This window comes from Lithobates pipiens, unplaced genomic scaffold (genome assembly GCF_037356315.1).
Source record: "Lithobates pipiens isolate NorthernLeopardFrog02 unplaced genomic scaffold, aLitPip1_a1.2 Scaffold_28, whole genome shotgun sequence".
NCBI lineage: Eukaryota > Metazoa > Chordata > Amphibia > Anura > Ranidae > Lithobates > Lithobates pipiens.
In genome coordinates, this window is record NW_027507789.1 from 102,034,009 (window position 1) to 102,057,320 (window position 23,312).

Sequence of the window (23,312 nt, forward strand, 5' to 3'; positions counted from 1 at the left end):
GTATAAATAAGAAAACAAATGCAGCCATCACATCTAATAATTGGTAAGCTGCAATATAATAAATGTTTCCTTTTGGGTTTAATACCACTGTAAATAATACACATTAGATGTCTCATATTAGTGCAGAGGATAACTTCTAACACTGGGTCATCATTTCAGTATACAGTGCTTTGCAAAAGTATTCACCCCCTTGGCTTTTTAACTATTTTATTACATTACAGCTTTTAGTTTAATGTTTCTTTAACCACTTTGCGCCCGCGCTATAGCCGAAAGACGGACGTCCTCCTATTTACTTCCGCAACGCGTGCTCCTGAGAGCGTGTATCGGGGAAGTTCTGTGTTGGCCGTGTCCCTTGGACACAGCCAATCACAGATCGCTGTAAACAGCCAATCACAGCGGCCGTTTACAGTGCGAATGGCGTGTCCAATGAGAGATGATCTCATATGTAAACATATGAGATCATCTCTCAGCGCCACTCTCCCTCCTCACACAGACAGCATGTGAGGAAGGAGAGATGAATGGCTGCAGCGGCCGTAAGTTACAAAAAAAACAACTAAAATAAACTGCCATCTGTCCCCAGTGCCACCTGTTAGTGCCATCTGTCCCCAGTGCCATCTGTCATCAGTGCCACGTGTCATCAGTGCTACATAGTGCCATCTGTCATCAGTGCCATATCAGTGTCACGTGTCATCAGTGCCACATATTAGTGCCATCTGTCATCAGTGCCACGTACCAGTGCCATTTGTCATCAGTGCCACCTGTCAGTGTCACGTGTCATCTGTTATCAGTGTCACGTGTCATAAATGCCACGTATCAGTGCCATCTGTCAGTGTCACGTGTCATCAGTGCCACATATTAGTGCCATCTGTCATCAGTGCCACGTGTCATCAATGCCACGTATTAGTGCCATCTGTCATCAGTGCCACGTATCAGTGCCATCTGTCATCAGTGCCACGTGTCATTGTCCTGGTGCTCCAGGGCCTTCAAAAGTGTAATAGGTAGTCAACAATTTAGATGTGTGATTTATGCTCCTAGAACATGCGACTGCGCTCCCTGCATGTTGGGCCTCTCTAAGTGGCCAGGCTGTGAAAAACACACGTGGTATTGTAATACTCAGGTGGAGTAGCAGAATTTATTTTGGGGTGTCATTTGTGGTATACACATGCCATGTGAGAGAAATAACCTATTACAATGACAATTTTGTGGAAATAAATGTAAAAAAATAAAAAATCTTCATTTTGCAAAGAATTGTGGGGAAAAATTACAACATCAAAAACCTCTCCATGCCTCTTATTAAATATCTTGGAATGTCTACCGTCAAAAAATGAGTCATTTGGGGGGTATTTGTACTTTCCTGGCTTGTTCGGGTCACAAGAAATGAGATAGGCCACCAGTACATCAGATGTGATCAATTTTGTATGATTCGCACCACAGCTTTTAGACTCTCTAACTTTCACAAAGACCAAATAATATCCACTAATTTGGATTATTTTTTACCAAAGATATGTAGCGGCATAAATTGTGGCCAAAATTTATGAAGCAAAATTAATAATTTGCTAAATTTTATCACAGAAACAGAGAAAAATTCGTTTTTTTTTCAAAATTTTCGATCTTTTTTCATTTCATTCGCGCAAAAAATAAAAAACCCCAGAGGTGATCAAATACCACCAAAAGAAAGCTCTATTTGTGAGAAAAAAAGGACAAAAAAATTATTTGGGTACAGTGTTGCATGACTGAGTAATTGTCATTCAAAATGTGAGAGCACCGAAAGCTGAAAATTGGTCTGGGCAGGAGGGGGGTTTAAGTGCCCAGTAGGCAAGTGGTTAATCTGAATTGTATGTGATGGATCAGAACACAAAAGTCTAAGTTGGTGAAGTAAAATTCGAAAAAATATATACATAAAACTATTTTTCAGAAATAAAAAACTGATAATTGGCATGTGCGTATGTATTCACCCCATTTGTTATGAAGTCTATAAAACGCTCTGGTGCAACCAATTACCTTCAGAAGTCCGATGATTAGTGAAATGATGTCCATCTCTGTGCAATCAAGTGTCACATGATCTGTCATTGCATATACACACCTTTTTGAAAGGCCCCAGAGGTCATGTACATTGTCCCTTACTTGTTTGGAGAGGTCCTTGGTCTTCATAGTTACATAGTAGGTGAGGTTGAAAAAAGACACAAGTCCATCAAGTCCAACCTATGTGTGTGATTATATTTCAGTATTACATTGTATATCCCTGTATGTTCAGGTGCTTATCTAATAACTTCTTGAAACTATCAATGCCCCCCCCCCCCCCCCTGCTGAGAATTCCACATCCTTGCCGCTCTTACAGTAAAGAACCCTCTACATAGTTTAAGGTTAAACTTATTTTCTTCTAATTTTATTGAGTGGCCACGAGTTTTGTTAAACTTCCTTTTGCGAAAAAGTTTCATCCCTATTGTGGGGTCACCAGTATGGTATTTGTATATTGAAATCATATCCCCTCTCAAGCGTCTCTTCTCCAGAGAAAATAAGTTCAGTGCTTGCAACCTTTCCTCATAACTAATATCCTCCAGACCCTTTATTAGCTTTGTTGCCCTTCTTTGTACTCGCTCCATTTCCAGTACATCCTTCCTGAGGACTGGTGCCCAGAACTGGACAGCATACTCCAGGTGTGGGCCCGGACCAGAGTCGTGTAGAGTGGGAGAATTATTGTTTTATCTCTGGAGTTGATCCCCTTTTTAATGCATGCCAATATTCTGTTTGCTTTGTTAGCAACAGCTTGGCATTGCATGCCATTACTGAGCATATCATCTACTATGACCCCCAGCTCCTTTTCCATCCTAGATTCCCAGAGAGATTCTCCCCCCAGTGTATAGATTGCATTCATATTTTTGCTACCCAAATGCATTATTTTACATTTTTCTACATTGAACCTCATTTGCCATGTAGTTGCCCACCCCATTAATTTGTTCAGATCTTTTTGCAAGGTTCCCACATCCTTTGGAGAAGTTATTGCCCTGTTTAGCTTAGTATTGTCCACAAATACAGAGATTAAACTGTTTACCCCATCCTCCAGGCCATTTATGAACAAATTAAATAGGATTGTTCCCAGAGCAGAACCCTGGGGGACCCCACTACCCACCCCTGACCATTCCAAGTACTCCCTATTTATCACTACCCTCTGAACTCTCCCTTGTAGCCAGTTTTCAATCCATGTTGTCACCCTATGGTTCATGCCAACAGACCCTATTTTGTACAGTAAACATTTATGGGGAACTGTGTCAAATGCTTTTGCACAATCCAGATACACCACGTCTACGGGCCTTCCTTTAACTAGCTGGAAACTCATCTCCTCATAGAAGGTTAGTAGATTGGTTTGGCAAGAACAATTCTTCATAAATCCATGCCGATTACTGCTAATGATACCGTTATCATTACTAAAATCTTGTATATAGTCCCTTATTATCTCCTCCAAGAGTTTACATACTATTGATGTTAGGCTAACTGGTCTGTAATTCCCAGGGATGTATTTTGGGCCCTTTTTAAATATTGGTGCTACATTGGCTTTTCTTCAATCAGGTGGTACCATTCCAGTCAGTAGACTATCAGTAAAAATTAGGAACAATGGTCTGGCAGTTACTTGACCGAGTTCCCTAAGTCCCCTTGGGTGAAAGCCATCTGGTCCCGGTGATTTATTAATGTTAAGTTTCCCAAGTAATTTTAATTCTGTCCTCTGTTAACCATGGAGGTGCTTCCTGTGATGTGTCTTGAGGATAAACACTGCAGTTTTGGTTACTGAAGCCCCCTCCCCCCCCCCTAATTACCTTGTGAAGCCTGAGGAGAAGAATAAATTCAATACCTTTGCCATCTCCCCATCCTTTGTAAGCAGATGTCCTTCATCATTCTTTATGGGGCCAATATGGTCTGTCCTCCCTTTTTTACTGTTTACATACTTAAAGATGGGATTTTTTTTACTCTGTGGTGCGCAGGCATGGACAATCCAGGAGATGCTCAAGAAAAGACATGTGCGAGGGTGCGTGCATTGGCGCCAATCTGCCTATTTAAACCTGCCAGTGACATGCATAACTTGCTGAGTGGTCTCTTCAGCTAATGCTTGATTACCAGATCCTGAAACAGTTTCCTGCATCCCGGCCCGGTTTGCCTGAACCACCTCTTGACCTCCGCCTGCCTACTTGTGACCCCGTCTTGTGTTTGACTCCGCTTCTGCCTGATGTTCCTGTGCCTCACTGCCCACCTGTGTACCGAACTCGGCCTGTGTCCCGTCTTTGCCTCTGCCTCACGACTCGGTACCTGCTCTGCCCGGCTGCTGATGAACCCTTGGCTTACTTCTCGGCTACGCTTCCAGCTACTGATTCAGCTCCTGTCCTCAGTTCCGGCCCATGCTCTCAAGTTGCCTGGTTCCTGCCAAAGTACAGGCAGAGTCATCCGTCACATCGGCCCTCGTGCCACTCTGTGTCCTCCACTCCCTGTCATCACTATCAGGGGTGTTGGACAGGAGGTGCAAGAGAAGCCCCCTCCTCAGCTCGATCTCCACCAGGTACGTGACAGTACCACTCAGCCAGATGTCGTAGATTGAGGGAGGGGCTTCCCCTATGGACTCGCTATGCCAGCAACATGCCTCTTTGACCCAAGCAGTCATCACCCTGCAGGAAAGTTATTTGTGACTGGATGATCGTATTCAATCCACAGTCTCCAACTCTTCGATCTCAAAACCTGCTATTGCACCTGGCTGCCCCGCATCCGGACAGACTTTTCCTGAATTCACAGGAGCCATGCCAGCACCTGAACCTCGAGTTCCTGCACCAGAGCGGTTTTCAGGCGATTGGCACAAGTTCCGTGCCTTTAAAATTTCTTGTGAACTTTATTTATCTTTGCAACTTAGAACTTTCTCTTTGGAATTCACCAAGGTGGGGTTTACCATATCCCTGCTTCTTGGAGAATCACAGTCATGGGCTCATCAGCTCCTGGAACGAAATAGCATGACTCTGGACTCCCTTGCCTCCTTCTTTGAAGCAATGGCCCAGCTCTATGTGGACCCCCAGCGCACAGCCATGGCAGAATCAGCCCTTCATACTCTGAGACAGAGTCATCGATCTGGCGCGGACTATATTGCAGAATTCTGCCTGTGGGCCTCCGATACAGGATGGAACGAAGCAGCCTTGCAGCATCAGTTCCGCCTTGGTCTGTCTAAAGGACTTAAAGATGAACTTGCTTGAGTTGGGGTCCCCAGCTCCCTTGACAACCTCATTAACATTGCTTTTCAACTTGATCGCAGGTTTAGAGAAATGGAAAAGGAAAAGGCTGACACTACCACTGTGACAACAAACATGCAGGCAAAGCCTATGCAACTGGGACTTTTTTGCTCTCCACTCTCTAGTGAAGAGAGGCTGCGAAGGCGGGAGGAGGACTTATGCCTGTACTGTGGAATGGCAAGACATTATCTCCAGAACTGCCCAGTGTGGCCCGCAAAGATTAAGTCCAAGATCAGATCCATTCCTGTTCTGTATCTTGCCAACTGCTCAGCAGGAAAGAGGTCTACTCATGTTACCTTTCACTCCAGTTCCCTGGTGAAAACGTCCAGGTACCTGCCATAGTAGACTCCGGTGCCTGCAGTTGCTTAATGGATAAAGACTTTGCTTTACTCCACCAAATTCCCTTCTAAGCTAAGACACACCAGTTAGCCATGGATCCCGTCTCAGGTCCGGGCCTATTACACACGAGACTTATTCGTTGCTGGCTATATCTGACTGGGGTCATTGGGAATTCCTACGCATGGACATTATTCCATCTCCTCTGTTTCCCATCATCTTGAGCATACCCTGGCTGCAAGCGCACAATCCACAGATAAACTGGGAAATAGAAGAAGTGGCTTTCCTATCCACCTACTGCCGGCAATCCTGCTTACGTCCCGTTTCCATGAAACCTACACCTCTTCTGGGTATACATACAGACCCCTCCGTATCACAGCTCATACCTGCAGCCTACCACGCGTTCTTAGACATTTTTGATAAATGAAGAGCAGACACCCTGCCTCCTCACCACTCGTATGACTGCCCAATAGAACTTTTGTCAGGTGCTGAAGTACCCTTCGGGCGCATCTTACCTCTTTTCAAAGTAGAACTCAAGACTTTACTGCAGTACATCGATGACAACTTGGAGAAGGGTTTCATCCGGCCTTCTACATCTCCTGCGGGCGCTGGAATCTTCTTCGTGGAGAAGGATCATACCCTGCGTCTCTGTGTCGATTACCAGGAATTAAATAAAATTACTGTTAAAAACAGATACCCCTTCACGTTTGGGGACCGGGGTTGCATTCTCTCCTCGGGCGCTCCCTGCGAGGTGGCGCCCGGTGGGGAGAACCTTTAGCCCCATGGTCAGTTCTACTCACTGCTACCCGGTAGCGGTTCTACGAGATGGGCTTAGCTCATCTCACCTGTTTTTGGTCTAGTTTTCGTAGCCCTGTGCAGGGGCGGTAATAGGGTAATAAGGTAGTAATGCTCTAGTAAAATTGTAGTACTATTGTTGCTAATGTTGTTATGTTTTACTATTTGTTAGCCTTGTGGTTGGTGGTGAAGCCACCTCTTTTAGTGTCCTGTAACAGGATGCCATGCCCACCCATTGTGGTGTTTATGTGTGTTACTTGTCTACTCAGTGTTTCCTTTCCTCTCTCTTCCTCTTCTCCTCTGTGCTCTCCTCCCTCCCGCTCCCCTACTCGGGCTCGGACTGCCTCACCATGGGATCAGGGTAAGTACGTACCTTGTTGGCTGTGTTATAATTATAGGTACCTTCCTTTACCCCCCCGATGGCTCAAAATGTGTTGAAAATATTCTCGCAGAACATCCATGGGTTCAATTCCCCCAATAAGAGGTCGAAGGTCTTCCGCCATTTAAAATCTCAATCTATTGATGTGGTGTGTCTGCAGGAGACCAGGTTCTCCCAATCCTCATCCCCCAAATATTTGTCCCCCCATTATCCAGTGTTTTTTACGGCCTCCGCCTCTGAGAAGCAAAGAGGGGTGCTGATGGCCTTTCGGCGTAACCTCCAATTTATCTGTTTTAAAGAAATAGCAGACCCTACGGGTAGATATTTGATCTTGCAGGGCACCCTGTGGGACCAGGAGGTCAATTTGGTTGGATACTACGCTCCTAATTCATTTCAGCAGAAGTTTTTCTCCCACCTATTCCAAGTGATCACCAGGCACCAAAAAGGCCTTCTGATTAGGATGGGAGACTCCGACTCTGTTTTTAACTCCTCTTTGGACAGGCGTAGTCTCAGGGAAGTGCCTCCGTCCCGTGATGCCTCTCAGGAACAAGTATTGCATGATCTTTTCCAATCATATGGCATGGTGGACGTGTGGTGCGAGCAGCATCCATTGTCTCAGGATTTTACCTTTTTTTTCTAACCCCCACCAGAGTATTTGTAGGATAGACCACGTGTTTCTGCAACTTAGCTCCCTGCCATTGGTACATAAGATCGCTATTGCCACCTCTCCATGGTCAGATCATGATCCCCTGATCTTCGGAATCACCTTAGCGGGATTCTCCTGCCCGGCCTACCTCTGGCGGATTAACGAATCTCTCCTGAGTACGAAAGCTACATCCTCCCAGATAGAAACTCATATCCAAACGTATTTTGCGGAAAATGTAGGCTCAGTCGATACTCCAGTTGCCTTGTGGGAAGCCCACAAGGCCACGGTCAGGGGACATTTGATCCAGATCGCTTCCCATACAAAACGGGCCAGGGAGAAGCGGATACGGGAATTGACCTCCTTGTTAGAGGCGGCGGATGCGACATGGAAGGCGCACCCTACGGTAACCCATAGGCAGACACGTGATAAATTGGCCACTGAGTTGGACTTGCTTGCCTCTGCTCAGGCGAAGAAGGACCTGCGCTGGTCCAAGTATAAATTTTATAGTTGTTCGAACAAACCTGGTCCTATGTTGGCAAGGAAACTTAATTCGGTGGGACGTCCGGGCAGGCCGGTTCGACTACAGGTGACAGGAGGGGGATTTACGTCAAATCCATCTAAAGTACTGGCAGGCTTTGCCTCCTTCCTCTCATCCCTATATAATAGACCGGCAGCCTTCGACCGAGACAAGGCTGAGAGATTCTTCCAATCGATTGACCTGCCTATATTGTCTCCGGCGGCACGAGATAATTTGAATGCTCCTATAACTGAAATGGAGGTCGCCCAAGCCCTAAAGTCCCTTAAGCCTTCCAAGGCTCCGGGTCCGGACGGCTTTACCAGTCTCTATTATAAGACATTTGCACCCCTGCTCACGCCCCATCTCACGTCTTATTTCAACGCTTGGCGGGACGGTGCGAGACCCTCGTCGGACTCGCTGAAAGCCCATATCTCTATGATCCCTAAGACACCTGAGGAAGCCACGGACCCACAGTCCTTTCGTCCCATCTCCTTGTTGAATGTTGACCTGAAGGTACTGGGAAAGGTCCTAAGTAAGCGAGTCAACAGATATCTTCAGGCCCTCATTCACAGGTATCAGGTGGGCTTTGTGCCCGGTCGCCAGGCGGGGCACAATGTCCGCAAGGTGGTCCATCTCCTCCATATACTTAATCAGCGTAAAATACCAGGACTCTTACTCTCCCTAGATATTTATAAAGCGTTTGATTCGCTCTCCTGGGATTACCTTTATTTTGTTCTAACCAAATGGGGATTTGGTCCACATTTCCTGCGATGGATCCAGGCCTTCTATTCAGCACCGTCGGCGTCAGTAAAATATGCGGGCTTCCTTTCTGACCCTTTCCCGATACTCTGGGGAACTAGACAGGGCTGCCCCCTGTCCCCGGCACTGTTTATCCTGGCATTGGAGCCGCTGGCGGCGGCGATCAGGGCCAATAGTGATATCTCGGGAATCCCTTACGCGGGCACTCAATACAAAGTGAACCTATTTGCGGACGACGCCCTTTTGACTATATCAAACCCGCTCATCTCCCTGCCCAACCTGCAATTTGTATTAGACCAATTTTCAGCCTTCTCAGGTCTTCAAATTAACCCCTCCAAAACCACAGCGCTGAATGTTAACCTCCCTCTGGAACTGGTACAGCGACTTCAGGACCATTTTCCTTATCGTTGGGCATCTCACTCGATTGACTATTTAGGTGTCAAATTGACGCCAGCTTACTCTTCCCTTTTCTCTGCCAATTATTATCCCCTGTTACGCATGGTGTCCACCCTTATGCAAGCCTGGCAATTTCCCTCACTCTCCTGGGTAGGGAGGATCTCAGCGGCGAAGATGACGATCCTTCCCAAAGTCCTTTATTATTTTCACACTTTGCCTGTCCGGGTACCCGCTTTTTTCCTCCGACTCCTGCAGAATAGGATCCTCCAATTTATATGGGCGCGCAAACGCCCCAGGGTACCTAGAGCGACCCTTTATACCCATAGTCTCCGGGGAGGCCTGGGGGTCCCCAATATCTCTAAATACTACATAGCGGCCCAGATCTCCCCATTGACTATGCTTCATGCAACCACGGATGTTCCTCTGTGGGTGCTCCTGGAGGTGCCTGGTTCTGACCCGTGTTCACTTCAGGCACTCCTCTGGCTCCCTCCCTGAGCCCCATGCTGCTTCATGGTCTGCAGGTGTGGGACTCAGTTTGCTCTGCTAACAATCTGATGTCCCCCTTCCTACCCCTACTCCCCATCACCCATAACCCTCTTTTCCCACCCGGTCTGGTGGAGCCCCAAGCATTCTCCTGGTGGTCTTCACGTGGCTACCCACAAGTCCAAAATTGTCTTTCTGCACGTTCATTCTCCTCCTGGGAGAGTATCAGGGAAATACAGGGGCGCCGGTCACGGAGCATTATCACTTTATCCAATTAAAGCACTGGATTGTAACATTGTGTGGCATGTCCACCTATCCCTTCCAAAAAACTTTTTTTGAACATACATGCCATCACTCCCCAGGGTCCCCAGGCCTGATTTCGGCCATTTATGCCTCCCTGAATGGTCGCTCACCATCGGCACCCCTCTCTTATATGACTCAATGGGAAAAGGACCTTCAGGCCCCAGTAGACCCAGAGGATTGGAACAGGGCCTGGAACACGGTCGCCAAATGCTTGTTCAACACAAATACCCTAGAGGCCGCATATAAAGTAATGTTCCAATGGTATTGGGTACCTGCCCGCACAGCTCGGGCATTCCCTGGGAGTACTGACAGATGCTTCCGCAACTGTGGACAGTGAGGTGATGTTTTGCACACATGGTGGGCTTGCCCAAGGTTGGTGGGGTTCTGGTCTAGGGTTTTTGGCTTACTGCAGACACTCTTTCATCTAACAATCCGAAGGGACGCTAAGCTAGCTCTCCTACATTGCCCAGTTCCTGACTTGCGTGGCCCTCAACAGAAGCTGGCTACCTATCTATTTATAGCGGCCAAGCGGGCCATTGCCCAAGCCTGGAAGTCACAACGGGTAGATTTTCAAGGGGTTAAGACACGCATGACTGCTATGTTACTTCAGGAACGTATGTCCAGTATTGTCCATGATTCTCATGCTAAATTTCTAAAAATCTGGGAGCCGTGGATCTCCTATGATTTCCCCGCACTCCAAGCGGCATGCCTGGGTTTGGTCTAAATTCTCCTGGCGGGGCGTCCGAGCCCGAGCTTCCCCCCCTCCTTTCCTCCCCCTTTCTTCTCTTTACCCTTCCTTCTTTTGTTCCCTATCTCTCTTCACTCTCCTTAGTAATCTCTCCCATTGCTAATAAAAACTGCTGCCACCCATGGACGGGGGTAGTAGCAAAAGGGCTTACCCTCAGGAAACAACAAAGGAACGAGTTGTTTGGTACTGAACCAGTCTTGATTTCATCCCTTGCTCATTTCCCTTCCTTATCTCGAGTTTACTAGAAGTATACTGTGATGGTTTGCCCTTTGGGTTTGTATTCATGATTAGTGGCCCCTGTGAGGGCTCACAAGGAGTAGATTGTAATCTCTTGTTTATTACTGTTTATTCAAAAATTCTCAATAAACATATTGAAACAGAAAAACAGATACCCTTTACCCCTGGTTCCGGAGATATTCCAACGCTTCAAGACATCCGTTATCTTCACCAAGTTGGATCTGCAAGGTACCTACAACTTAGTGCGGATCCGCAAAGGAGACGAGTGGAAGACGGCTTTCCGGACTAGGTTTGGACATTACGAATACCTTGTTATGCCCTTTGGGTTATGTAATGCTCCAGCCACGTTTCAGCATTTTATTAATAATGTTTTCAGAGACTTCCTTGACTTGTTACTGATTGTATATCTAGATGACATCCTTATCTTCTCCCCTTCCCTGGCAACACACCGTGAGCACGTTAAAAGAGTTCTCGGCCCATTAAGAGATCATGGACTGTACGCAAAGGCAGAGAAATGCAAATTCGAGAAGGAGACGATTCAGTTCCTGGGGTTCATTATTTCTACATCAGGTATCTCTATGGATCCCCAGAAATTTAGTTCTATCCTTGAGTGGAGCACTCCTACGGACAGAAAAAGCACACAGAGATTCATTGGGTTTGCCAACTTTTACCGCAAGTTCATTAAGAATTTCTCTGCCATCATTTCTCCGGTCAACCAGCTAACGAAACGGAATACCCGTTTCCAGTGGACACCTGCAGCGCAAGCAGCATTTGATCAGTTAAAAACTTTATTTACTACTGCACCTATCCTGCATCTCCTTATGTCCTTGAGGTAGAATGCCGTATGTTCCATCTTGTCACAACACCAGGAAACCAAGTCGCTGTTAGATCCCATTGCCTTCTGTTCCAGGAAACTCACTCCCGCTGAGAAGAATTATGACGTAGGAGATCTGGAATTACTGGCCATAAAGATAGCCTTGGAGGAATGGTGTTAATTGCTGGAGGGAGCAGCCCATCCTATCTTGATATTCACAGACCACAAAAACCTTGAGTATCTCAGGACTGCCAAACAAATTAGACCTCGGCAAACCAGATAGGCGCTATTTTTCTCCCTCTTCTCCTTCCACATAACCTATAGGCCTGGTACTAAGAATGTCAAGCCTGATACGCTTTCACGCATATACCCAGAGGAAGGAGAAGAGCACTATCAACCAGACACAATTTTACCTGTCCAGAGTTTTCTCCTGAAACAGACAGATCTGGTCACCCAGCTTAAACAAGCTTCCACAAGAGACGTTTTGCCACCTGGTGAGTGCTTCCAAGAACAAGAGGGGTTATTCAGGTTTAACCAGAGAGTGTTTGTTCCCCCAAGTCTACGTCCCAAGATTCTCAGCCTGTGTCACGATCATCCCCTGGCAGGACACTTCGGGGTGACCAAGACTACAGAACTTGTACAGTGTTAATTTTGGTGGCCAAGTTTAAGAACTGGCTGTAGAGACTATGTGGGTACCTGTGGGGTCTGTGTTCGGAAGAAGAATGATAAGTCCAAGTCCTGGGGCCTACTGAGACCATTACCGATACCCAAGAGACCTTGGCAGATGATTAGCATGGATTTTATTGTTGAACTTATTGTTGTCAGAAGTTTTATGCTGTTTTTCCCATCCCTCGTTTTGGCACTGCATGGGGATGTCCCAATGATCGAAAGAGAGGAGCTGTGTCAGTGGTCCTACGTATTTGGTAAGAGTACCCTATCTACTTGGTGGAGGAATTACCACAGAGATGTTATAATACTAAGTGTTATCTCACAGCAGTATTCAGCCTGTCATCAGCTTATGAATTGTATGGACTGTATTTATTGTGTGACAAGTTTTTTTGCTTGCTCTCTATTGGGTGTCTTTTTATAGTGTTTTGGCACCGTAATAGTTAATGAATTTTATTAAGTGAATATGTTGTTTTTATTTATTGCGCTGCACTTTTCCCTATTTCTCAATCAATCTTGTTATCAAGCCTGTCAGTAGTTGCTACTTTTTATCCACATCATATACTTTTGCTGTGATCAGAGGGGATTAAGATCAAATTAAGGCTTTGCATCAAATTACATTGGCTTTTTTGTATTCTTTATTGGACTTGGAGCTTGCTGGTTTTTACTATATTATATCAGGTATGGGAGATTGTCTATTATAATTTCCCCCCACCTTCAATCCTCCTCTCCAATTAAGCTGGTTTGGTCCTCTATATTCCTCTGTTCACTACTGACAGGATTGATAAAGCCACAATTTTTTATTTTGTCTAATGCCGCGTACACACGATCAAACAATCCAGTGGAAAAGTCCACCGGACAATCCCCCCCGTGTGTGGGCTCCGGCAGACTTTTTTTACCCAAAAGTCCAGCGGACTAAGAAAGTAGTTTTGCACCAAAATATGACAATACGGCCGTGTGTGTGCTAGTCCACCGTACTTTTGAAATTAACTGACTTTTCCCGCACGGAGAAAAGTCCGTTCATTTTGAGCGCGGCTCCAGGTAGCTGGGGCCAGTGAAGGAAGTTTCGCTGGCCCCCTCACCTGGTATGGAGTTAAAGGGGAAGCCCTACGCCGAAAAAAAACGGCGTGGGGGTCCGCCCTTAGGTTCATATCAGACCCTTATCCGAGCACGCAACCCGGCCGGTCAGGAAAGGGGGTGGGGACGAGCAAGCGCCCCCCCTCCTGAGCTGTACCAGGCCGCGTGCCCTCAACATGGGGGGGTGCTTTGGGGAAGGGTGGGCCCCCTGGCCCCGCCACCCCAAAGCACCTTGTCCCCATGTTGATGAGGACAAGGGCCTCTTCCCGACAACCCTGGCCGTTGGTTGTCGGGGTCTGCGGGTGAGGGGCTTATCGGAATCCGTGAGCCCCCCGGATCCCGGCCCCCCACCCTATGTGAATGAGTATGGGGTACAATGTACCCCTACCCATTCACCTGTGAAAAAAATGTAAATAATACACAACACACAAGGGTTAAAAATCATTTTTTGCACAGCTCCGGGGGTCTTCTTCCGTCTTGGGGGGTCTTCTCGCCGGACTCCTCCGCCATCTTCTGCTAGCTCTTTTACTAGCGGAGGAGCCTGGCTTTCTTCTTCATCGACTTCGGGGGTCTTGTCCCCCTCTTTTGGTTCTTCTTGCCGGGCCTCCGCGCCTTCTTCTAGCTCTTTTACAAGCAGTGGCCCGGTCTTCTATTGCCGCTGTCGCCGATGTCTTCGCCGTCGCCGCCTTCTTTTCTTCTCTTTTCCTCTTGAGCTGTTGCCTTGTCGCTGTCTCTGGCCACAATGACAGGCATGCGGCGTGCGGCAACTTATACAGGGACATCGCCGGATGATGGCCCCACCCATTATGATGTCACAGTCCCAGTGGATGCTGGGACTGTGACATCATAATGGGCGGGGACCTCACCCGGCGATGTCCCTATATAAGTCGCCGTACACCGCATGCCTGTCATTGTGGCCAGAGACAGCAATGAGGCAACAGCTCAAGAAGAGAAGAAGAGAAGAACAGAAGGCGGCGATGACGACGATGAAGACAGCGGCTATAGAAGACCGGGCCACCTCTTGTAAAAGAGCTAGAAGAAGGCGTGGAGGCCCGGCAAGAAGATTCAAAGAGGGGGACAAGACCCCCGAAGTCGGAAGAAGAGGGCAGCGATGAGGAAGAAAGCCGGGCTCCTCCGCTAGTAAAAGAGCTAGCAGAAGATAGTGGAGTAGTCTGGCGAGAAGACCCCCCAAGACAGAAGAAGACCCCTGGAGCTGTGCAATAAACTATTTTTAACCCTTGTGTGTTGTGTTTTTTTAAAAAAATTTTCACAGGTGAATGGGTAGGGGTACATTGTACCCCATAATCATTCACATAGGGTGGGGGGCCGGGATCCGGGGGGCCCCTTATTAAAGGGGGCTCACGGATTCCGATAAGCCCCCCGCCCGCAGACCCAGACAACCAACGGCCAGGGTTGTCGGGAAGAGGCCCTTGCCCTCATCAACATGGGGACAAGGTGCTTTGGGGTGGGGGGGCGCACGGCCCACCCTTCCTCAAAGCACCCCCCATGTTGAGGGCACGCGGCCTGGTACGGCTCAGGAGGGGGGGGCGCTCGCTCGTCCCCACCTCCTTTCCTGACAGGCCGGGTAGCGTGCTCGGGTAAGGGTCTGATATGGACCGGGGGGGGGCATTTTTACGGCGTAGGGCTTCCCCTTTAAGTCCATACCAGGTGACGGGGCCAGCGACGCTTCCTTCACTTGTCCCGGCTACCTGGAGCCGCGCTCAAAATGAACGGACTTTCAAAAGTTTCAAAAGTACGGCGGATAGTCTGGCGGACTTTGTCCTCTGGACTTTACGTCGGTTTGTCCGCCGGATAGTCTGATCGTGTGTACGCGGCATAATTGTGCCTAAAAAGTCTGAAGCCTTTTTCTTTTATTTTTTCTAATTAACCTTTAGGATGTGGCACATTTTTTACTGATTTGTATCCATAATACCACTATGTGTGATGATACAATGAAATTTATTGATTCTACATACTGCCAACTGTCATACCCTATACACTTCTCTCCTGTACTTACTGCCAACTTTCTTTCTCTCCACACTCCTCTCCCGTACATACTGCCCCATAATATCTTCCACTCTCCTCTCCTGTACATACTGCCCCATCATACCCTCCATACTCCTCTCCTGTACATAGTGCCCACTGCCATACCCTCTCCTGTGTACATACTGAAAACTGTCTCTCTCTCCACACTCCTCTCCCTCACCTGTACATACTTCCCAATTTTATACCATCCATACGCCTTTCCTATGCCACTTACCCACAAAAACAGTTCTTTAAAATTATATTGAATATCCTCAATGAAGATCGGGAATGCGCACACTTTTGTTAACTAATGGAAATCTTCTCAGTCCTCATATTTGCTCTGCCCATTATTAGTGCGCATTTAATTTAATTGTGTGACAACTATTGTGATGTATAGACGAACATAGTGGATGTCAGCTACTCTAAGTATCCCATTGGTAAAAAAGGTGTCCCTGAAAATATTTTTTGAAATGTTGGCAACTATGCACCTGGTCAATGGGGGGGGGGCATGGGGGAGGCCCATGAGAGGCTTCTGGGATCTGGTGATATTAAAGCGGTAGTAAACTTCTCTAACATTACTAGCATATTATCACATTAGGCAGGTCCTGGGCGCTTCCATCTTCGCCCGGTCTTCCTTCTGGGTTCTGTGCCTTTGGTCACTTGCCTTGGCCGGGCTGCATTGCTGTCACTCCCGTGCATATTCATGCGCATCCTCTCTCTCTCTTATCCTTCCTCCCTTACCCTTCACCCATCTCTCATCCCCTTTCTCTCTTTCTCTCATCCTCCCTCTCTGCATAAGTCAGCATAAGTTATGTCCTTTGTATTGACCACATCTTTGCTTGGTTGTCATTTCTTATGGAAACATTCTTAATTAAGTTCCTACTTTATGCAAATACCCAAAGCCTTAGACATATTCTCTTTTCTATTTCTTGACTGCATACCAATTGAGGGTAACATAGTTAGGTTGAAAAAAAGACACAAGTCCATCAAAATTGAAATAGTAGAAAAAAAAGTAAGCCCATAGAAAACCTCCATATACAAAATCCTATACCCACAGTTAATCCAGAGAAGGGCAAAAAAAAAATCCATAAAGCATGATCCTATTTGCTCCAGTGGGGTAAAACTTTTCCATTCTGATCCCCAGGAGGCAATTGACTATGGCCTGGATTAACTATCCCTGGTGGTATTACCTAAAAAATGTAATATCGAGAAATATGTTTTTCCTTTGGGAATGCATCCAGCTTTTCTTAAAACAATATATTCAGCTGGCCAGAACCAGCTCTTGAGGAAGTCTATTCCACATTTTTACAGCTCTTACTGTGAAGAAGCCTTTCTGTATGTGGACGCTAAATCTATTTCCCTCCAGATGTAAAGATGTAAAGATTGCCCCTTTATCCTCTGTATCTTGACCTGAAAATGAATAACACCAAGTTCACTATATGGACCACCTATGTATTTATACATGGTGATCATGGGTTAGTGATGTTGTTCAGGGTGAAGATTATTGCAAGTTATAGCAACTATAACGAGGAAGCAATCTTTAAATTTATGTTCTGTACCAAGTCCAAGCAACAGTGCATTACATTTATCAGTCCTTCAACACACAGTTGAGCCATGCTTTTATTGCCCCCTCCCAACTGTTTCCCCTTAAGTTGCAGATGCAGCAGACAGGGGTATACAAATGCCACTGGTGTGAAGATTTGCATTGCAGCATGGCAAAAAGCATCTCCCCTGTCACGCTTGGTGGGCAGTACCGTCTGCCAAACATGACGATTTATCTTACCTACCTCAGCACCGGGCCAATTCTGACACTTCTCACATATACAGTATGTAAAAAATCGACATTGTTTTGATAGAAAATTACTTAGAAACCCAAAACACTGTATACATTTTTTTAGCAGAGGCCCTAGAGAATAAAATGGTGGGTGTTTTTGTCACGCAGTATTTGCACATCAGTTTTTCAAATGCAATTTTTTGGGGAAAAATAAAATTTCATGAATTTTAGTGCACACAAATACTATATAACACCCAATTGTTTTTGTAAAATATTAAATCTGTTACAGCGTGTACACAGATACCTAATGTGCCACACTTTAAAATTGTGTACCTAAAAATCTCCATAAGCAACATTTTAAAAGCCGTTATGGGAGATCAGTTTAGAGTTACACAGGAGGTCTGGATATTGCTCTTGCTCTGATGTTTGTGACGATACCTCACATGTGTGGTGCGATCACCGTTTACATATGCGTGCGGGACTTATATGTATTTGTTCGTATTTGCGTATTAAACTGGAAGTGACAAAACCCTAGTTGCTTCTGGTTTCTGGGGTCACAGAATGGGAAGAACAATCCACAATTCTCCATAGATCGCACTTTAAAATGCACTGCAAGTGTAAATGAACCCTTATGGCTTAGGGGTTGCTTTGCTGCTTCCGAACCTGGGCAGCTTGCAGTCCTCAAGTCCACTATATATTCTGTAGCATATCAAAATGTGCTTAATAGGAATATGAGACCATCTGTCCAGAAGTTGAACCAGAAATTCTTTCAACATGGTAAAGATAAGCACATTAGCAAAGCTACCAAGAAATTACTCAAAAAGAAGAAATAAAGAATTATGGACTGTCCTAGTCAAAGCCCTGATTTGAATACCATTGAAATTTTGGGAGATTTTAGAACAGACAGTTCATGCAAGAAAACCCACAAATATATTGCAACTGAAGGAATTTTGCATGGAAGAGTAGTCAAAAACTGCAGGGTCAGAGTCAGGATCACTTATACAAGATGCCTATAAGAAGTAATTTCTGTTAGCCCTTGTATACACGGTCGGACATTCCGACAACAAAATCCGTTGGATTTTGTCCGACGGATTTTGTCCGAAACTGGTGTTGCATACACACGGTCGAACAAAGTTGTCGGAAAATCCGATTGTTCGGAACTTGATGACGTTATTTAGTTACAACGGGACTACATTCAGGCTAGTAGCCAATAGCTTTGGTCTAGGCATTTGATCTGAGCATGCGTGGCACTTTGTCCGATCGGAATTCTCTACAAACGATCATCAAAAGTCAGATCGGATCATGTTTTTGGAAAATGTTATATCCAGCTCTCAAACTTTGTTGGTCGGACATTCCGACGGAAACAGTCCGATGGAGCCCACACACGGTCGGATTATCCGACAACACAGTCCGATCGGACATTTTCTGGCGGAATGTCCGACCGTGTGTACAAGGGCTTACGGGGGCAATACCATTCAGTACATTTTTATTGCCTTTCATAACTTGTTTCAGAAAAGGTAAGCACATTACAAAGCATCTAAATGTCTAGAATAGATAGTCAAAGTACAAAGCATGAGGAATTTAACATTATACAGTATGGACTATTATTAGGAAGATACTTTTTCCACAGTATTCCATCACATCTACTGATATTTTTGTTGAATACATGATTGAAAAGGTATTTTTTCTTGTGTTTTATTCAATCTTTTATCTATAGGCACTGTTGGAATACAGTGTAATGTTTGTCTATTCAAATATGTTGCAAAATTGAAGAGGGTTTCAATGGGGTGTGCCTAATTTTGTTTCCAAGACTGTATGCTCAATAGGGATGAGCTTCGTGTTCGAGTCGAACATCGGCTGTTCGTCCGTTCGGCAAATTCCGAACGTTATGGGCCGTTCGCGCCAAATTTGTGTGGTGCTCACGGCCCACAATGCACTGCGCCATCGCAGTGCATTGCTGGCTCATGATTGGCCAAGCATGCACTGTGACCCTGCATGCTTGGCCAATCACAGCGCCGGCAGCGAGGAGAGCCATGATTGGCCACAGGCAGGATGCCTGTGGCCAATCATAGCTCAGGCTGTGTAGTACACGCCCCACACTATATAAGGCCGCCAGCGCGGCGGCCTTGTGTAGTGTGTTGGCGTCTGCAGGAGTTAGTGGGTGTTCTGTGTACCTTCAACACAGTATACACCGATCGTTATCGGCTGATTTTGCGTTCTTGCTCTTGTGTAGTGGTTGTTGTCTGCGTGCCCTGACCGCAGTATACACCGCTATATTCACCTATATAGCTAGCTATATTTCTCTTTTTTAATAGAGCTTGCAGTCAGTTGTAGGAGATTGTGCGTGCTGTCTGCGTGCCCTGAACCCAGTATACACCGCTATATCCACCTATATAGCTAGCTATATTTCTCTTTTTTAATAGAGCTTGCAGTCAGTTGTAGGAGATTGCGCGTGCTCTGAACCCAGTATACAGCACTATATCCACCTATATAGCTAGCTATCTTGCTCGTTTTAAATAGAGCTTGCAGTCAGTTGTAGGAGATTGTGCGTGCTGTCTGCGTGCTCTGAACCCAGTATACACCGCTATATCCACCTATATAGCTAACTATCTTGATCTTTTTAAATAGAGCTTGCAGCCAGTTGTAGGAGATTGTGCGTGCTGTCTGCGCACTCTGAACCCAGTATACACCGCTATATCCACCTATATAGCTAACTATCTTGCTCTTTTTAAATAGAGCTTGCAGTCAGTTGTAGGAGATTGTGCGTGCTGTCTGAGTGCCCTGAACCCAGTATACACCGCTATATCCACCTATATAGCTAGCTATCTTGCTCGTTTTAAATAGAGCTTGCAGTCAGTTGTAGGAGATTGTGCGTGCTGTCTGCGTGCTCTGAACCCAGTATACACCGCTATATCCACCTATATAGCTAACTATCTTGATCTTTTTAAATAGAGCTTGCAGTCAGTTGTAGGAGATTGTGCGTGCTGTCTGCGTGCTCTGAACCCAGTATACACCGCTATATCCACCTATATAGCTAGCTATCTTGCTCTTTTTAAATAGAGCTTGCAGTCAGTTGTAGGAGATTGTGCGTGCTGTCTGCTGCCCTGAACCCAGTATACACCGCTATATCCACCTATATAGCTAGCTATATTTCTCTTTTTTAATAGAGCTTGCAGTCAGTTGTAGGAGATTGTGCGTGCTGTCTGCGTGCCCTGAACCCAGTATACACCGCTATATCCACATATATAGCTAGCTATCTTGCTCGTTTTAAATAGAGCTTGCAGTCAGTTGTAGGAGATTGTGCGTGCTGTCTGCGTGCCCTGAACCCAGTATACACCGCTATATCCATCTATATAGCTAGCTATCTTGTTTTAAATAGAGCTTGCAGTCAGTTGTAGGAGATTGTGCGTGCTGTCTGCGGGCCCTGAACCCAGTATACACCGCTATATCCATCTATATAGCTAGCTATCTTGCTCGTTTTAAATAGAGCTTGCAGTCAGTTGTAGGAGATTGTGCGTGCGGTCTGCGTGCTCTGAACCCCGTATACACCGCTATATCCACCTTCATAGCTCTTCTCTAATTGAGCCATCTGCCATCTGCAGGAGTTAGTGGAGGTTGTGTGTGCCTCTAGCACAATATACACTACCCAATTGCTGGTTTTCCCATCTCTCTTCAGGCCATTACCATGTCTGGAAGGCCAGCAAGGAGAGGCAGACAGGCGTGAGCCGATAAAAGAGAGCAAGCAGGCTCTGTGTCTAGAGACAACAGTGCTGGTCGTGGACGCGGTGCATCGTCATCATCAGCACGTGGCCATGGGACACGCTTGTCCTTCTTTTCGGCAGCTGGACATGTTGAGCCGCAACATGCCAACGACTTGGTAAAGTGGATGATCATGCCCTCCTTATCCTCCTCATCCTCTCTCACCCAGGCCCAGGGTACTAGCAAAGCAGCTGCCAACGCATCGTCTTCCCTCCTCAATGTCATCATCAGTAACTCCTTCCCTAGACCCACCACGTTCCTCCTGAGGAGTCTCCTGAACTCTTTGAGCACAGTGTTTGGTACATGCTCCAGGAGGATGCCCAGTGTTTTGTAGGCTCTGATGATGATACTCAGCTAGAGGACGGCAGTAGTGTGAATGCAGAGAGAGGGGATGCTCAAGAAGGACAGCAATCTGGCAGTCATGTTCCACAAGCTGCAGCATACTGCCAGGTTTGCTCCAGCGATGAAGAGGGAGGGGATGATGAGGGCACTGACTCCATGTGGGTGCCTGGTAGGAGAGAGGAGGAGGAGGAGGAGGAGGCACATGTCCAACGAGGCAGGATGCCCTCCGGGGGCCAGCTTAGGGGCAGCACACCGACTGAATCACACCGCAGAGCTCCGCCTGTGCAGGGCGCTGCCTCTGCGCGTTATTCTAAAAGTTCTTTGGTGTGGGCCTTTTTTGAGACGAGTACATCAGATTGCACTGCTGCTATTTGCAACATATGTCTCAAGCGTATCTCGCGTGGCCAAAACATCAGCCACTTGGGCACCACATGCTTGACCAGACATATGTTGACCTGCCATGCAGCTCGTTGTCAAGCATACTTCAAAGACCCACACCAAAGAACAAAGCGGATCTCTCCTTGCTCCTCATCAGCTGGGATCTCCAATCCCACTAGACCTTCAGTCCTCTCTGAAACCTGCTCTGAGAGGAATGAAGGTGTAGAATTAGGTGTGTCACAGCCAAGTGTTTCCTGGCACTCTGCTAGCAGTACACCCACGTCCGATTATAGCAGGCAAATGTCCCTGCCCCCGCTGCTGGACCAGCGAAAGAAGTTCACTCCCAGCCATCCACATGCCCAGCGGTTGAATGCTAGCTTGACTAAATTGCTAGCACTTCAACTGCTGCCTTTTCAGTTGGTAGACTCGGCCCCCTTCCGTGAGTTTGTACAATGTGCGGTTCCTCAGTGGCAGGTCCCCAAACGCCACTTTTTCTCACGGAAGGCGATTCCGGCTCTCTACCGGCATGTGGATGCAATGTCCTTGCCTCGCTGGACAGGGCGGTCAGCGGTAAGGTGCATATTACCGCTGACTCATGGTCCAGCAGGCATGGACAGGGACATTACCTGTCTTTCACGGCCCATTGGGTCACTCTTCTGGCAGCTGGGAAGGATGCAGGACAAGGTGCAGTAGTGTTGGAGGCTGTTCCGCCACCACGCCTCCAAAATGCTACTATTGGTTGTGACACACCTCTCTCCTCCACCCCCTCATCTTCTTCTTCCTCCATGGCCTCTTCCAGTGCTCTATCCTCAGAACCAGCGGTGCTCCGTAGGCGTTCCAGGGGCTACGCAAGTACGCAGGCAAAACGATGCCATGCCGTGCTTGCGCTGGTTTGTTTGGGGGACAGAAGCCACACTGGGGCAGATGTTTTGTCAGCTCTGCAGGGGCAGGCCGAGAGGTGGTTGACGCCACGCCAGCTTAAGCCAGGAATGGTGGTTTGCGACAATGGCACCAACCTCCTCTCTGCCCTCCGACAGGGACAACTGACCCATGTGCCCTGTGTGGCTCACATCCTTAACCTGGTGGTGTAGCGGTTCTTGGGCAAGTACCCGGGCTTACAGGATGTCCTGAAGCAGGCCAGGAAAGTCTGTGTGCATTTCCACTGATCATTTAATGCCTGTGCTTGGCTGGCTGAGTTCCAAAAGGAGTTGAACCTGCCCAAGAACCGCCTTATATGTGACATGCTCACCAGGTGGAACTCAACGTTGGCCATGCTGCAGCGGCTGCACACGCAGCAGAGGGCCATCAATGAGTACCTGTGTGACTACGGCACCAGGACAGGGTCAGGGGAGCTCGGTTTTTTCTCACCACGCCAGTGGGACATGATCAGGGATGCATGCACTGTCCTGTCACCGTTTGAGGAGGCCACAATGATGGTGAGCAGTGACAGTGCATGCATCAGTGACACTGTACCTCTTGTCCACCTCTTGGAGCATACGCTGCGTGGAATAATGGACAGGGCACTTGAGGCAGAACAGAGGCAGAAGGAGGAGGACTTCCTTGCCTCTCAAGGCCCCCTTTATCCAGACAGTGTTCCTGCTGTGCCACCCATCACAC

The 23,312-nt window shown here is 47.0% G+C and overlaps 1 protein-coding gene across 5 annotated transcripts in view; it reads left to right on the forward strand.

The window, feature by feature from the left end:
• The window catches only part of LOC143935546 (uncharacterized), a 445,466-nt gene that overhangs the window by 112,627 nt on the left and 309,527 nt on the right, over window positions 1-23,312 (forward strand). The gene's annotated exons all lie outside the window — the stretch shown is intronic.